At 35.3% G+C, this 13,456-nt stretch overlaps 1 protein-coding gene across 2 annotated transcripts in view; it reads left to right on the top strand.

The window, feature by feature from the left end:
* sv2ca (synaptic vesicle glycoprotein 2Ca) overlaps positions 1 to 13,456 on the top strand; it is a 176,496-nt gene that overhangs the window by 7,443 nt on the left and 155,597 nt on the right. The gene's annotated exons all lie outside the window — the stretch shown is intronic.

The following is a 13,456-nucleotide window of genomic DNA, read 5'->3' on the forward strand; positions in this document are numbered from 1 at the left end:
ATAATTGTTCTTGCTTGTTTTATAGTCTGATTTATCCTCATGTTTGTTTGTTTTATAGCTGATTTATCCTCATGTTTGTTTTATAATCTGATTTATTCTCATGTTTGTTTGTTTTATAGCTGATTTATCCTCATGTTGGTTTGTTTTATAGCTGATTTATCCTCATGTTTGTTTGTTTTATAGTCTGATTTATCCTCATGTTGTTTGTTTTATAGTCTGATCTATCCTCATGTTGGTTTGTTTTATAGTCTGATTTATCCTCATGTTTGTTTGTTTTATAGTCTGATTTATCCTCATGTTGGTTTGTTTTATAGCTGATTTATCCTCATGTTGGTTTGTTTTAAAGCTGATTTATCCTCATGTTGGTTTGTTTTATAGCTGATTTATCCTCATGTTGGTTTGTTTTATAGCTGATTTATCCTCATGTTTGTTTATTTTAAAGCTGATTTATCCTCATGTTGGTTTGTTTTATAGTCTGATTTATCCTCATGTTGGTTTGTTTTATAGTCTGCTTTATCCTCATGTTGGTTTGTTTTATAGCTGATTTATCCTCATGTTGGTTTATTTTAAAGCTGATTTATCCTCATGTTGGTTTTGTTTTATAGTCTGATTATCCTCATGTTGGTTTGTTTTATAGCTGATTTATCCTCATGTTGGTTTGTTTTATAGCTGATTTATCCTCATGTTTGTTTATTTTAAAGCTGATTTATCCTCATGTTGGTTTGTTTTATAGTCTGATTTATCCTCATGTTTGTTTATTTTATAGCTGATTTATCCTCATGTTGGTTTGTTTTATAGTCTGATTTATCCTCATGTTGGTTTGTTTATAGCTGATTTATCTTCATGTTTGTTTGTTTTATAGCTGATTTATCCTCATGTTTGTTTGTTTTATAGTCTGATTTCTCCTCATGTTGGTTTTATAGCTGATTTATCCTCATGTTTGTTTGTTTTATAGCTGATTTATCCCATGTTGGTTTGTTTTATAGCTGATTTATCCTCATGTTTGTTTATTTTAAAGCTGATTTATCCTCATGTTGGTTTGTTTTATAGTCTGATTTATCCTCATGTTTGTTTGTTTTATAGTCTGATTTATCCTCATGTTTGTTTGTTTTATAGTCTGATTTCTCCTCATGTTTGTTTGTTTTATAGCTGATTTATCCTCATGTTTGTTTGTTTTATAGCTGATTGTCCTCATGTTTGTTGGTTTTTTTTTATAGCTGATTTATCCTCATGTTTGTTTATTTTAAAGCTGATTTATCCTCATGTTGGTTTGTTTTATAGTCTGATTTATCCTCATGTTTGTTTATTTTAAAGCTGATTTATCCTCATGTTGGTTTGTTTTATAGTCTGATTTATCCTCATGTTGGTTTGTTTTATAGTCTGCTTTATCCTCATGTTGGTTTGTTTATAGCTGATTTATCCTCATGTTGGTTTATTTTAAAGCTGATTTATCCTCATGTTGGTTTGTTTATAGTCTGATTTATCCTCATGTTGGTTTGTTTTATAGCTGATTTATCCTCATGTTGGTTTGTTTTGTAGCTGATTTATCCTCATGTTTGTTTATTTTAAAGCTGATTTATCCTCATGTTGGTTTGTTTTATAGTCTGATTTATCCTCATGTTTGTTTATTTTATAGCTGATTTATCCTCATGTTGGTTTGTTTTATAGCTGATTTATCCTCATGTTGGTTTGTTTTATAGTCTGATTTATCCTCATGTTTGTTTATTTTATAGCTGATTTATCCTCATGTTGGTTTGTTTTATAGCTGATTTATCCTCATGTTGGTTTGTTTATAGCTGATTTATCCTCATGTTGGTTTGTTTTATAGCTGATTTATCCTCATGTTTGTTTATTTTAAAGCTGATTTATCCTCATGTTGGTTTGTTTTATAGTCTGATTTATCCTCATGTTGGTTTGTTTTATAGTCTGCTTTATCCTCATGTTGGTTGTTTTATAGCTGATTTATCCTCATGTTGGTTTATTTTAAAGCTGATTTATCCTCATGTTGGTTTGTTTTATAGTCTGATTTATCCTCATGTTGGTTTGTTTTATAGCTGATTTATCCTCATGTTGGTTTGTTTTATAGCTGATTTATCCTCATGTTTGTTTATTTTAAAGCTGATTTATCCTCATGTTGGTTTGTTTTATAGTCTGATTTATCCTCATGTTTGTTTATTTTATAGCTGATTTATCCTCATGTTGGTTTGTTTTATAGTCTGATTTATCCTCATGTTGGTTTGTTTTATAGCTGATTTATCTTCATGTTTGTTTGTTTTATAGCTGATTTATCCTCATGTTTGTTTGTTTTATAGTCTGATTTCTCCTCATGTTGGTTTTATAGCTGATTTATCCTCATGTTTGTTTGTTTTATAGCTGATTTATCCCCATGTTGGTTTGTTTTATAGCTGATTTATCCTCATGTTTGTTTATTTTAAAGCTGATTTATCCTCATGTTGGTTTGTTTTATAGTCTGATTTATCCTCATGTTTGTTTGTTTTATAGTCTGATTTATCCTCATGTTTGTTTGTTTTATAGTCTGATTTCTCCTCATGTTTGTTTGTTTTATAGCTGATTTATCCTCATGTTTGTTTGTTTTATAGCTGATTTATCCTCATGTTGGTTTTTTTTTATAGCTGATTTATCCTCATGTTTGTTTATTTTAAAGCTGATTTATCCTCATGTTGGTTTGTTTTATAGTCTGATTTATCCTCATGTTTGTTTATTTTAAAGCTGATTTATCCTCATGTTGGTTTGTTTTATAGTCTGATTTATCCTCATGTTGGTTTGTTTTATAGTCTGCTTTATCCTCATGTTGGTTTGTTTTATAGCTGATTTATCCTCATGTTGGTTTATTTTAAAGCTGATTTATCCTCATGTTGGTTTGTTTTATAGTCTGATTTATCCTCATGTTGGTTTGTTTTATAGCTGATTTATCCTCATGTTGGTTTGTTTTGTAGCTGATTTATCCTCATGTTTGTTTATTTTAAAGCTGATTTATCCTCATGTTGGTTTGTTTTATAGTCTGATTTATCCTCATGTTTGTTTATTTTATAGCTGATTTATCCTCATGTTGGTTTGTTTTATAGTCTGATTTATCCTCATGTTGGTTTGTTTTATAGCTGATTTATCTTCATGTTTGTTTGTTTTATAGCTGATTTATCCTCATGTTTGTTTGTTTTATAGTCTGATTTCTCCTCATGTTGGTTTTATAGCTGATTTATCCTCATGTTTGTTTGTTTTATAGCTGATTTATACTCATGTTTGTTTGTTTTATAGCTGATTTATCTTCATGTTTGTTTGTTTTATAGCTGATTTATCCTCATGTTGGTTTGTTTTAAAGCTGATTTATCCTCATGTTGGTTTGTTTTATAGCTGATTTATCCTCATGTTGGTTTGTTTTATAGCTGATTTATCCTCATGTTGGTTTGTTTTATAGTCTGATTTATCCTCATGTTTGTTTGTTTTATAGTCTGATTTATGCTCATGTTGGTTTGTTTTAAAGCTGATTTATCCTCATGTTTGTTTGTTTTATAGTCTGATCTATCCTCATGTTGATTTGTTTTAAAGCTGATTTATCCTCATGTTGGTTTGTTTTATAGCTGATTTATCCTCATGTTGGTTTATTTTAAAGCTGATTTATCCTCATGTTGGTTTGTTTTATAGTCTGATTTATCCTCATGTTGGTTTGTTTTATAGTCTGATTTATCCTCATGTTGGTTTGTTTTATAGCTGATTTATCCTCATGTTGGTTTATTTTAAAGCTGATTTATCCTCATGTTGGTTTGTTTTATAGCTGATTTATCCTCATGTTTGTTTATTTTAAAGCTGATTTATCCTCATGTTGGTTTGTTTTATAGTCTGATTTATCCTCATGTTTGTTTGTTTTATAGCTGATTTATCTTCATGTTTGTTTGTTTTATAGCTGATTTATCCTCATGTTTGTTTATTTTAAAGCTGATTTATCCTCATGTTGGTTTGTTTTATAGTCTGATTTATCCTCATGTTTGTTTGTTTTATAGTCTGATTTCTCCTCATGTTTGTTTGTTTTATAGTCTGATTTCTCCTCATGTTTGTTTGTTTTATAGCTGATTTATCCTCATGTTTGTTTGTTTTATAGCTGATTTATCCTCATGTTGGTTTGTTTTATAGCTGATTTATCCTCATGTTTGTTTGTTTTATAGCTGATTTATCCTCATGTTGGTTTGTTTTATAATCTGATTTCTCCTCATGTTGGTTTGTTTTATAGTCTGATTTCTCCTCATGTTTGTTTGTTTTATAGCTGATTTATCCTCATGTTGGTTTGTTTTATAGCTGATTTCTCCTCATGTTTGTTTATTTTAAAGCTGATTTATCCTCATGTTGGTTTGTTTTATAGTCTGATTTATCCTCATGTTTGTTTATTTTATAGCTGATTTATCCTCATGTTGGTTTGTTTTATAGTCTGATTTATCCTCATGTTGGTTTGTTTTATAGCTGATTTATCTTCATGTTTGTTTGTTTTATAGCTGATTTATCCTCATGTTTGTTTGTTTTATAGTCTGATTTCTCCTCATGTTGGTTTTATAGCTAATTTATCCTCATGTTTGTTTGTTTTATAGCTGATTTATCCCCATGTTGGTTTGTTTTATAGCTGATTTATCCTCATGTTTGTTTATTTTAAAGCTGATTTATCCTCATGTTGGTTTGTTTTATAGTCTGATTTATCCTCATGTTTGTTTGTTTTATAGTCTGATTTATCCTCATGTTTGTTTGTTTTATAGTCTGATTTCTCCTCATGTTTGTTTGTTTTATAGCTGATTTATCCTCATGTTTGTTTGTTTTATAGCTGATTTATCCTCATGTTGGTTTGTTTTATAGCTGATTTATCCTCATGTTTGTTTATTTTAAAGCTGATTTATCCTCATGTTGGTTTGTTTTATAGTCTGATTTATCCTCATGTTTGTTTATTTTATAGCTGATTTATCCTCATGTTGGTTTGTTTTATAGTCTGATTTATCCTCATGTTGGTTTGTTTTATAGCTGATTTATCTTCATGTTTGTTTGTTTTATAGCTGATTTATCCTCATGTTTGTTTGTTTTATAGTCTGATTTCTCCTCATGTTGGTTTTATAGCTGATTTATCCTCATGTTTGTTTGTTTTATAGCTGATTTATACTCATGTTTGTTTGTTTTATAGCTGATTTATCTTCATGTTTGTTTGTTTTATAGCTGATTTATCCTCATGTTGGTTTGTTTTAAAGCTGATTTATCCTCATGTTGGTTTGTTTTATAGCTGATTTATCCTCATGTTGGTTTGTTTTATAGCTGATTTATCCTCATGTTGGTTTGTTTTATAGTCTGATTTATCCTCATGTTTGTTTGTTTTATAGTCTGATTTATGCTCATGTTGGTTTGTTTTAAAGCTGATTTATCCTCATGTTTGTTTGTTTTATAGTCTGATCTATCCTCATGTTGGTTTGTTTTAAAGCTGATTTATCCTCATGTTGGTTTGTTTTATAGCTGATTTATCCTCATGTTGGTTTATTTTAAAGCTGATTTATCCTCATGTTGGTTTGTTTTATAGTCTGATTTATCCTCATGTTGGTTTGTTTTATAGTCTGATTTATCCTCATGTTGGTTTGTTTTATAGCTGATTTATCCTCATGTTGGTTTATTTTAAAGCTGATTTATCCTCATGTTGGTTTGTTTTATAGCTGATTTCTCCTCATGTTTGTTTATTTTAAAGCTGATTTATCCTCATGTTGGTTTGTTTTATAGTCTGATTTATCCTCATGTTTGTTTGTTTTATAGCTGATTTATCTTCATGTTTGTTTGTTTTATAGCTGATTTATCCTCATGTTTGTTTATTTTAAAGCTGATTTATCCTCATGTTGGTTTGTTTTATAGTCTGATTTATCCTCATGTTTGTTTGTTTTATAGTCTGATTTCTCCTCATGTTTGTTTGTTTTATAGTCTGATTTCTCCTCATGTTTGTTTGTTTTATAGCTGATTTATCCTCATGTTTGTTTGTTTTATAGCTGATTTATCCTCATGTTGGTTTGTTTTATAGCTGATTTATCCTCATGTTTGTTTGTTTTATAGCTGATTTATCCTCATGTTGGTTTGTTTTATAATCTGATTTATCCTCATGTTGGTTTGTTTTATAGTCTGATTTATCCTCATGTTGGTTTGTTTTATAGCTGATTTATCCTCATGTTGGTTTGTTTTATAGTCTGATTTATCCTCATGTTGGTTTGTTTTATATCTGATTTATCCTCATGTTGGTTTGTTTTATAGCTGATTTATCCTCATGTTGGTTTGTTTTATAGCTGATTTATCCTCATGTTGGTTTATTTTAAAGCTGATTTATCCTCATGTTGGTTTGTTTTATAGCTGATTTATCCTCATGTTTGTTTATTTTAAAGCTGATTTATCCTCATGCTGGTTTGTTTTATAGTCTGATTTATCCTGATGTTGGTTTGTTTTATAGCTGATTTATCCTCATGTTGGTTTGTTTTATAGCTGATTTATCCTCATGTTTGTTTATTTTAAAGCTGATTTATCCTCATGTTGGTTTGTTTTATAGTCTGATTTATCCTCATGTTGGTTTGTTGTATAGTCTGATTTATCCTCATGTTGGTTTGTTTTATAGTCTGATTTATCCTCATGTTGGTTTGTTTTATAGCTGATTTATCTTCATGTTTGTTTGTTTTATAGCTGATTTATCCTCATGTTTGTTTGTTTTATAGTCTGATTTATCCTCATGTTGGTTTTATAGCTGATTTATCCTCATGTTGGTTTGTTTTATAGCTGATTTATCCTCATGTTTGTTTGTTTTATAGCTGATTTCTCCTCATGTTTGTTTGTTTTATAGCTGATTTATCCTCATGTTTGTTTGTTTTATAGTCTGATTTATCCTCATTTGTTTGTTTTATAGTCTGATTTATCCTCATGTTTGTTTGTTTTATAGTCTGATTTCTCCTCATGTTTGTTTGTTTTATAGCTGATTTATCCTCATGTTTGTTTGTTTTATAGCTGATTTATCCTCATGTTGGTTTGTTTTATAGCTGATTTATCCTCATGTTTGTTTGTTTTATAGCTGATTTATCCTCATGTTGGTTTGTTTTATAATCTGATTTATCCTCATGTTTGTTTGTTTTATAGCTGATTTATCCTCATGTTGGTTTGTTTTATAGTCTGATTTCTCCTCATATTTGTTTGTTTTATAGCTGATTTCTCCTCATGTTTGTTTGTTTTATAGTCTGATTTCTCCTCATGTTTGTTTGTTTTATAGCTGATTTGTCCTCATGTTTGTTTGTTTTATAGCTGATTTCTCCTCATGTTTGTTTGTTTTATAGTCTGATTTATCCTCATGTTTGTTTGTTTTATAATCTGATTTATGCTCATGTTTGTTTGTTTTATAGGTGATTTATCCTCATGTTGGTTTGTTTGTTTTATAGTCTGATTTCTCCTCATGTTTGTTTGTTTTATAGCTGATTTCTCCTCATGTTGGTATTATAGCTGATTTATCCTCATGTTGGTTTGTTTTATAGCTGATTTATCCTCATGTTTGTTTGTTTTATAGCTGATTTCTCCTCATGTTTGTTTGTTTTATAGCTGATTTATCTTCATGTTTGTTTGTTTTATAGCTGATTTATCCTCATGTTGGTTTGTTTTAAAGCTGATTTATCCTCATGTTGGTTTGTTTTATAGCTGATTTATCCTCATGTTTGTTTATTTTAAAGCTGATTTATCCTCATGTTGGTTTGTTTTATAGTCTGATTTATCCTCATGTTGGTTTGTTTTATAGCTGATTTATCCTCATGTTGGTTTATTTTAAAGCTGATTTATCCTCATGTTGGTTTGTTTTATAGCTGATTTATCCTCATGTTTGTTTATTTTAAAGCTGATTTATCCTCATGTTGGTTTGTTTTATAGTCTGATTTATCCTCATGTTGGTTTGTTTTATAGCTGATTTATCCTCATGTTGGTTTGTTTTATAGCTGATTTATCCTCATGTTTGTTTATTTTAAAGCTGATTTATCCTCATGTTGGTTTGTTTTATAGTCTGATTTATCCTCATGTTTGTTTTTTTTATAGCTGATTTATCCTCATGTTGGTTTGTTTTATAGCTGATTTATCCTCATGTTGGTTTGTTTTATAGCTGATTTCTCCTCATGTTTGTTTGTTTTATAGTCTGATTTATCCTCATGTTGGTTTGTTTTATAGCTGATTTATCCTCATGTTGGTTTATTTTAAAGCTGATTTCTCCTCATGTTGGTTTGTTTTATAGCTGATTTATCCTCATGTTTGTTTATTTTAAAGCTGATTTATCCTCATGTTGGTTTGTTTTATAGTCTGATTTATCCTCATGTTGGTTTGTTTTATAATCTGATTTATACTCATGTTTGTTTGTTTTATAGCTGATTTATCCTCATGTTTGTTTGTTTTATGGCTGATTTATCCTCATGTTTGTTTGTTTTATAGCTGATTTATCCTCATGTTGGTTTGTTTTATAGTCTGATTTATCCTCATGTTTGTTTGTTTTATATCCTGATTTCTCCTCATGTTTGTTTGTTTTATAGCCTGATTTCTCCTCATGTTGGTTTGTTTTATAGTCTGATTTCTCCTCATGTTTGTTTGTTTTATAGCTGATTTATCCTTATGTTTGTTTGTTTTATAGTCTGATTTATCCTCATGTTAGTTTGTTTTATAGCTGATTTATCCTCATGTTGGTTTGTTTTATAGTCGGATTTCTCCTCATGTTTGTTTGTTTTATAGTCTGATTTATCCTCATGTTTGTTTGTTTTATAGCTGATTTGTCCTCATGTTTGTTTGTTTTATAGTCTGATTTCTCCTCATGTTGGTTTGTTTTATAGTCTGATTTCTCCTCACGTTGGTTTGTTTTATAGCTGATTTATCCTCATGTTTGTTTGTTTCATAGTTGATTTCTCCTCATGTTTGTTTGTTTTATAGCTGATTTATCTTCATGTTGGTTTGTTTTATAGCTGATTTATCCTCATGTTTGTTTGTTTTATAGCTGATTTCTCCTCATGTTTGTTTGTTTTATAGCTGATTTATCCTCATGTTGGTTTGTTTTATAGTCTGATTTATCCTCATGTTGGTTTGTTTTATAGTCTGATTTCTCCTCATGTTGGTTTGTTTTATAGTCGGATTTGTCCTCATGTTTGTTTGTTTTATAGCTGATTTATCCTCATGTTGGTTTGTTTTATAGCTGATTTATCCTCATGTTTGTTTGGGATGCAGTGCTGGCCTGAGGTTGGTTGGTCTTAGTATTTGTTAAAGGGTTAGTGAGTGTCATAACCAGCGGCTTCAGGGGACTCTTTTCGGGGTTCATTTCTTGGGTTTTCAGAGCTTTAAAGTGCAATGTATTTGTTGGGCTTGTATTTAAGTGCATCCAGAAATTTAGAGATCTTTTTTGTACATTTATAGATAATGGAAACCGGCCTAATTCTGCCCCACATGCGTTGTTTCTCTCTCTCTCTCTCTCTCTGTCTCTGTCTCTATATACGTATATATATATAGAGAGAGAGACAGGGAGAGAGAGCGAGAGAGAGAGAGAGAGAGAGAGAGAGAGAGAGAGAGAGAGAGTCCATACTTTTTCACTCTTTTCTTCTCATTTCCCCCTTATTTCTATACTCCCCTTTCCTGTACCCCTTCTCTCCCCATTTACGGGCTGCCCCTATCTCCTCCCTCCCTCTGGCTCTTTTGCCAGTGCCCTTCATCTACCTTTTCCCACTATACTCCACACTCCCTCTGTATCCCCCCTAACACTCACTTTTAGTCTCCCCCCTCTCTATCCACTTCTCTTCCTCTCTTTCCATCTTCCCTTTTCTACCCCCCCCATCCCCCCTGCCTCTGAGAGCCAGCTGGCAGGCTGCTGGGCTGCGTGGTCCAGGGCAGCTGAGCATGGCTAAACTGCAGTCAGATCGCGGCACCACTGCGGAGATTACACTACTCGAGTAGCGCAGCTCCACTTTCTGTGGGAGTGTGTGTGTGTGTGTGTGTGTGTGTGTGTGTGTGTGTGTGTGTGTGTGTGTGTGTGCATGTGTGTGCATGTGTTTGTATTTGCACGTACTGTGAGTGAGAATGTGTGTATTTATGTGTGGGAGGAGAGGGGAGGAAGGAGGGGCATGCAAGTGGAGTGAATCAGTTTTTTTGTGTGTTCAACATGTGCGAGTGTGTATGTATGTGTATGTGCATGTGCGTGGGTTCATATGTGTGTGCACATGCACATATTCACGACCAAACCTGCTGCCACCTGCAGTATCAACCATATTCACAACCAGACCTGCTGCCACCAGCAGTATCAACCATATTCACAACCAAACCTGCTGCCACCAGCAGTATCAAACCATATTCACAACCAAACCTGCTGCCACCAGCAGTATCAAACCATATTCACGACCAAACCTGCTGCCACCAGCAGTATCAACCATATTCACAACCAAACCTGCTGCCACCAGCAGTATCAACCATATTCACAACCAAACCTGCTGCCACCAGCAGTACCAACCATATTCACAACCAAACCTGCTGCCACCAGCAGTATCAACCATATTCACAACCAAACCTGCTGCCACCAGCAGTATCAAACCATATTCACAACCAAACCTGCTGCCACCAGCAGTATCAACCATATTCACAACCAAACCTGCTGCCACCTGCAGTATCAAACCATATTCACGACCAAACCTGCTGCCACCAGCAGTATCAACCATATTCACGACCAAACCTGCTGCCACCAGCAGTATCAAACCATATTCACAACCAAACCTGCTGCCACCAGCAGTATCAACCATATTCACAACCAAACCTGCTGCCACCAGCAGTATCAACCATATTCACAACCAAACCTGCTGCCACCAGCAGTATCAACCATATGCACGACCAAACCTGCTGCCACCAGCAGTATCAACCATATTCACAACAACACCTGCTGCCACCAGCAGTATCAAACCATATTCACAACCAAACCTGCTGCCACCAGCAGTATCAACCATATTCACAACCAAACCTGCTGCCACCAGCAGTATCAACCATATGCACGACCAAACCTGCTGCCACCAGCAGTACCAACCATATTCACAACCAAACCTGCTGCCACAGGCAGGATCAACCATATTCACGACCAAACCTGCTGCCACCAGCAGTATCAAACCATATTCACAACCAAACCTGCTGCCACCAGCAGTATCAACCATATTCACAACTAAACCTGCTGCCACCAGCAGTATCAACCATATTCACAACCAAACCCGCTGCCACCAGCAGTATCAACCATATTAACAACCAAACCTGCTGCCACCAGCAGTATCAACCATATTCACAACCAAACCTGCTGCCACCAGCAGTATCAACCATATTCACAACCAAACCTGCTGCCACCAGCAGTATCAAACCATATTCACAACCAAACCTGCTGCCACCAGCAGTATCAACCATAATCACAACCAAACCTGCTGCCACCAGCAGTATCAAACCATATTCACAACCAAACCTGCTGCCACCAGCAGTATCAACCATATTCACAACCAAACCTGCTGCCACCAGCAGTATCAACCATATTCACAACTAAACCTGCTGCCACCAGCAGTATCAACCATATTCACAACCAAACCTGCTGCCACCAGCAGTACCAACCATATTCACGACCAAACCTGCTGCCACCAGCAGTATCAACCATATTCACAACCACACCTGCTGCCACCAGCAGTATCAAACCATATTCACAACAACACCTGCTGCCACCAGCAGTATCAACCATATTCACAACCAAACCTGCTGCCACCAGCAGTATCAACCATATTCACAACCAAACCTGCTGCCACCAGCAGTATCAAACCATATTCACAACCAAACCTGCTGCCACCAGCAGTATCAACCATAATCACAACCAAACCTGCTGCCACCAGCAGTACCAACCATATTCACAACCAAACCTGCTGCCACCAGCAGTATCAACCATATTCACAACCAAACCTGCTGCCACCAGCAGTATCAACCATATTCACAACCAAACCTGCTGCCACCAGCAGTACCAACCATATTCACGACCAAACCTGCTGCCACCAGCAGTATCAACCATATTCACAACCACACCTGCTGCCACCAGCAGTATCAAACCATATTCACAACAACACCTGCTGCCACCAGCAGTATCAACCATATTAACAACCAAACCTGCTGCCACCAGCAGTATCAAACCATATTCACAACCAAACCTGCTGCCACCAGCAGTATCAACCATAATCACAACCAAACCTGCTGCCACCAGCAGTACCAACCATATTCACAACCAAACCTGCTGCCACCAGCAGTATCAACCATATTCACAACCAAACCTGCTGCCACCTGCAGTATCAAACCATATTCACGACCAAAGCTGCTGCCACCAGCAGTATCAACCATATTCACAACCAAACCTGCTGCCACCAGCAGTATCAACCATATGCACGACCAAACCTGCTGCCACCAGCAGTACCAACCATATTCACAACCAAACCTGCTGCCACAGGCAGGATCAACCATATTCACGACCAAACCTGCTGCCACCAGCAGTATCAACCATATTCACAACCAAACCTGCTGCCACCAGCAGTATCAAACCATATTCACAACCAAACCTGCTGCCACCAGCAGTATCAAACCATATTCACGACCAAACCTGCTGCCACCAGCAGTATCAAACCATATTCACAACCAAACCTGCTGCCACCAGCAGTATCAACCATATTCACGACCAAACCTGCTGCCACCAGCAGTATCAAACCATATTCACGACCAAACCTGCTGCCACCACCAGTATCAACCATATTCACAACCACACCTGCTGCCACCAGCAGTATCAAACCATATTCACGACCAAACCTGCTGCCACCACCAGTATCAACCATATTCACAACCACACCTGCTGCCACCAGCAGTATCAAACCATATTCACAACCAAACCTGCTGCCACCAGCAGTATCAAACCATATTCACGACCAAACCTGCTGCCACCACCAGTATCAACCATATTCACGACCAAACCTGCTGCCACCAGCAGTACCAACCATATTCACAACCAAACCTGCTGCCACCAGTAGTATCAACCATATGCACGACCAAACCTGCTGCCACCAGCAGTATCAAACCATATTCACAACCAAACCTGCTGCCACAGGCAGGATCAACCATATTCACAACCAAACCTGCTGCCACCAGCAGTATCAACCATATGCATGACCAAACCTGCTGCCACCAGCAGTATCAACCATATTCACAACCACACCTGCTGCCACCAGCAGTATCAAACCATATTCACAACCAAACCTGCTGCCACCAGCAGTATCAACCATATTCACAACCAAACCTGCTGCCACCAGCAGTATCAACCATATTCACAACCAAACCTGCTGCCACCAGCAGTATCAACCATATTCACAACCAAACCTGCTGCCACCAGCAGTATCAA

This window comes from Lampris incognitus, chromosome 1 (genome assembly GCF_029633865.1).
Source record: "Lampris incognitus isolate fLamInc1 chromosome 1, fLamInc1.hap2, whole genome shotgun sequence".
In the NCBI taxonomy this organism is placed as follows: Eukaryota; Metazoa; Chordata; class Actinopteri; order Lampriformes; family Lampridae; genus Lampris; species Lampris incognitus.